The sequence below is a fragment of the Pinus tabuliformis genome, chromosome 6 (genome assembly GCF_031772625.1).
Source record: "Pinus tabuliformis cultivar Carrire ecotype Pingquan chromosome 6, CPIR1, whole genome shotgun sequence".
Taxonomy (NCBI): Eukaryota; Viridiplantae; Streptophyta; class Pinopsida; order Pinales; family Pinaceae; genus Pinus; species Pinus tabuliformis.
In genome coordinates this window covers 843,413,473-843,417,866 of record NC_142292.1, presented here as the reverse complement: position 1 = coordinate 843,417,866, position 4,394 = coordinate 843,413,473, and the positions used below count along the sequence as shown (strand labels likewise).

At 35.1% G+C, this 4,394-nt stretch overlaps 1 long non-coding RNA gene across 1 annotated transcript; it reads left to right on the top strand.

The window, feature by feature from the left end:
• The first annotated feature begins 795 nt into the window (after positions 1-795).
• On the top strand, positions 796-1,564 carry LOC149261510 (uncharacterized). Its single transcript, XR_016248475.1, has 3 exons — positions 796-975; positions 1,209-1,258; positions 1,430-1,564. It is a non-coding gene; the product is annotated as an uncharacterized LOC149261510 (long non-coding RNA).
• Positions 1,565-4,394: the final 2,830 nt, after the last annotated feature.

Sequence of the window (4,394 nt, the reverse complement as noted above, 5' to 3'; positions counted from 1 at the left end):
TCTCCCTAGACCAGAATGAAAAATACTTGGATGACACCTTAGATATGCAGGCCGAAATTCTCCACTGGCAGCTTCAGTCATGCGAAGGGCTTCAGGTAGATAGGTGTTGAAATTCAGAGATTAATCATCAAAGAAGGAGGGCTGAATGTAGTTTTGTAGCTAGCGAAATTAATTAGTATGTTCTTTGCAACATTGGTTACTTTTATCAAATGTTTACCATCGTTTGGTCATGACTTTAGTTGCTGTTATTTCATCATGAATCAAGATAAATGCATATCAAGAAGACGCAGTCACACAAATTCCCTCTCCCTACAGAGACCTAACATGTTATGCTTTTGCCATATAGGCTCAACAACATCTAGATTAGAGAATTATTAGTAGCTTTATCTTTTTATCATACACTTCTTACTTCAACAACCGCTATAAATACCATCAACCGATTCTAGATCATTACAAGCGTTATTTGAAACATTGTATCTGACTAAAGGAAATTAAACGATTTATAAATGTTGTCCTTTGTTAATTTCTTTGGACACCTTGTACGTTTTCCCATATCTTTATATCCGGACATGTTAGAGGTTGGGAATGGCAACATGACTATAGATGAGTACCGCTCACATTTCAACATTTGGGCTCTTATGAAGGTATTCAACATGCCAATGTCTTAGGGATGATTCTTTGCTTGTAGGCTCCTAACTTCTAGAAATCATCTAGACTAAAGTTACAGATTTCTGCTCATTACTAGTAGAAGAATTTTTTTAAGGACCTAACTGATTTTAGTACATTTCATGGAATTTCAATGTATTGTTCCAATCTGACTTCTCATCAAATGGGTTTCTGAGTGGATTGATTGAATCTCTTTACGTTTCTGTTTTGGGATTTAGGCACCTCTGCTGATCGGTTGTGATGTGAGATTTTTGAGTGATAAAATGTTGAAGATCCTTGGCAATAAAGCGGTCATTGCAGTCAATCAAGGTGTGTCCTTTCTCAAATCTCTGAGGGAATAAAATGCATCTATACGAAAGCAGAAGTGGCTTCATTTCCATTTGCAGAACACTCTAAAGAAAAGATCCAAAATAATTGAAGATTCTTTTCTGTCAGTCTGTTGCAATAAGTTTCTTCAAATTTGAGCATGAACTATCTTGTTCTGTCGGTCTGTTGCAATGGGTTTCTTCAAATTTGAGCATGAACTATCTTGCTCTATGCAGACCCACTAGGAGTACAAGGGAGAGAAGTGAGGCAAAATGGTGATCTTGAGGTAATCACATCCGTTCCATTCAAATACTCATTTTTCCTCAATATAAATCTTACTTGTGCCTAAATCTTTAAGCTCAATGATTTTCATTTTGATCTGACGAAGTTTGGGATCAAATATAACTTTGTTTATTAAGCACCCACATTCTCACTGTAGCTTGGGAGGACAATGCAGGTTTGGGCTGGTCCACTTTTGAACAACTGTATTGTTATAGTTTTATGGAATAGAAGTTCATCAAGAGCAATGATCACAACACATTGGAAAGACATTGGACTTCACTCTTCTATTTCTGCCAAAGTCAGGAACTTATGGAAGGTAAATTTCATCTACATGTCCAGATTTGCACATAAACATTTTAGGATGGTTATTAGTGGCGTGTCTGTTATACTTAATTCTCAGTTGCAGATGACATTTTTTGTTATTTCACTGATAGTCTTCTCTGTGTGGATATTACAGCACAGAACTCTGGCAGCTAATCATAAAGGCAGCCTTACAGCATCAGTGAAGCCTCATGCATGCAAAATGTATGTTTTGACATTTAGCCCCTATAGTCACACCTCTCCATTGGACTGGATTTATGATACTTTTGGGATACCATTATGTGATAACAAGCAATAAGAAAATAAGAAGCATTAAGAAAATCGATTCCCCTCAAGGAAGATCTAGGGCATTCTTAAGGGTGACGTTTAAGAGAAAATCATGAATGAGTGGCACTTAACAAGTTGTTGAGACATCCACATGCATTTTTGTCCTCCAACGTCGAAAACAATAGGAACTATAGATGATTATTAACATTGAGAAATTGTTCATTTGTCAGCAGCAAACTAGTGATCATATTAAAGTGGTCTAAATATTAAGCAATGTTTATTTAAGAAGTCAATTAAGTGAATTCTTTGGAAAGTTAACTACTCTAATGAAGATGTCAAATTATTATTTTTTGTCTCTTAGCATGTTTTTAAAATGAAATGTGCAGCTGTTTAGAATAGAACATGATTTTTTTTTCTTTTAACGGCATATCATGTCCAGAGGGGTTGCACTGCAAATAGCAAACTACCTATGGCTGTGCTTAGCCTGAGGTGTAGTTATTCCAAGAATGGAACGTTGGTGGACAGATTATTAGGCAACCTCCCCAATAAACAACACCAAAAAATTAATCGTTCAATAAGTGTTCATGATCACCTTGTTATAGTATTGATCGGATGTGAAGTTCAATTGGAAAAATAGAGGGTAGTTGTGCAGATCCATGGATTACAAATTCCTGACTTGAGACAAACTCTTTATCTTAAATTCTCTAAACTTGAGGTCTATTTTTTTCAATACCTATAAACCATAAATTTCATATTCCTTTGTAAAAAATGGGTATATACAGGAGATATACATTCACTAATAGAATAGGGGAGTGTATAGATTTGACCAATATAATCAGAGAAAATGAGTCTTTTTTTTTATTCCTTGTGGTGAAGTTATAATGAGCATTTTCACCAACTTGAGATAATACATGCACTAATAGAAGAGGGGAGTGTATATATTTGACCAATATAATCTGAGAAAATGAGTCGTTTTTTTTTTTATTCCTTGTGCTGAAGTTATAATGACTATTTTCAGCAACTTGAGATACATGTGCAATTTGCCTTCGACTACTCAGAATTGTGATTTGATCTTCATTGTTGTAATCAATCCTTTGCCTAAGCAAAGATTACAAATGCATGCTTGTCTTCTCTAAGGTCAGCCACTGACCTGGCCATGTTTACAACCATAGATATACGCTAAGCCTCTGAAGTAATTGGCTATGCATCTGAAGATAAAATGGGCTTCCTTTTTTACAACTTTTTTTTTATATCATTTTAGTCAATTGAGAGGTCTACAGTGGTTTGAGGAGCAGTTAACTGTGGACACCTTGTTTCATGATGTCTCTTCGTCTTCATCCCACGATATAAACCTGATAACCTACTTTGAAAAATAAACAAATATTAAGATAGTTAAACTAGCAATTGCACCAGAAACATCACACATTTTGGGACAATGTCCAGGCTGAAATTGAGTGCATAGCAAAGAAAACTGAACCATCTCTTCTAACTGAAATCTATCAAAATTACCCTTGAGATCTTTATCAGCAATGAGGTGCAACTTCTTTTGATTAAGCTTTTTTACCTGCCCAACAAAGACACAAGAAAACAAGTCAAGAGGTGAGCTTTTCCACTTACAAAAAGAACTTCAAGGTTGCCACTGAATGTAACCATTCAAGCTTCTTCCAACTGAGCATATACTCACCCAATCAAGCATTACAACTTTCTGCTTTACAGCCTGACCAAAATCTAAAGCCATTTGATCTGTAATGAGTTCCAACAGTAATATCCCAAATCCAAATACGACAGTTTTCTCTGAAGTTTATCCTGTTGAAAAGGTATTGGGGCAATGTGACATTATGCACATTATATACATTGCCTCAACCTATCACAGGGGACTAAGAAAATTTGATATGTATTATATTATAGGAGATGAAAACCAAATATTTTCTGATACATGAGCCCTTACAAGAAAAATAAGACTAGTCAAATTTGATACTAGCATTATACATGTCTGCCGACAGAGAATGCATGAATCAATGCAAGTTATTGTAAATGTAAATGTTCTAGCCATACAAAGAAGTTGAAGATGAGTACGTTTAGCATTGACAGGATTTTCTGTATCATGAAGAACAAAATGCTGATACAGGATATAGTACAAATGTCACAAAAATATCCACAACAATATGCTAATAATACGTAATTTAGCAGGCTGCATAATAAAATCTGAAAAATTAACAAATGCATTTCTTCTCACTTAGAAGATGAATTAAATTGACTTTGTTTGATTAGAAGAGAAATTAAATTGACTGTCCTCAGTGTTTACAATTAATGGTTGCCAAAGGTAATTTGCACAAGGCATCGTGAGATCATATCCCAATTCTGATAGCATCTCTGAAGTCAGGCGAAGTCCATTAATTGCATGATCTATAAACCCTAGTCAAAAAGCACTTTGTAAGAAGTTATTTCAAGCTTTGCAGATATAACATTCTCTTATACCAACGTAGCACATGGCTTTTGTCTTCAAAATGAACACCCAATGGAACTCAGAGTTAACAAAGGAAAAAGCTAAC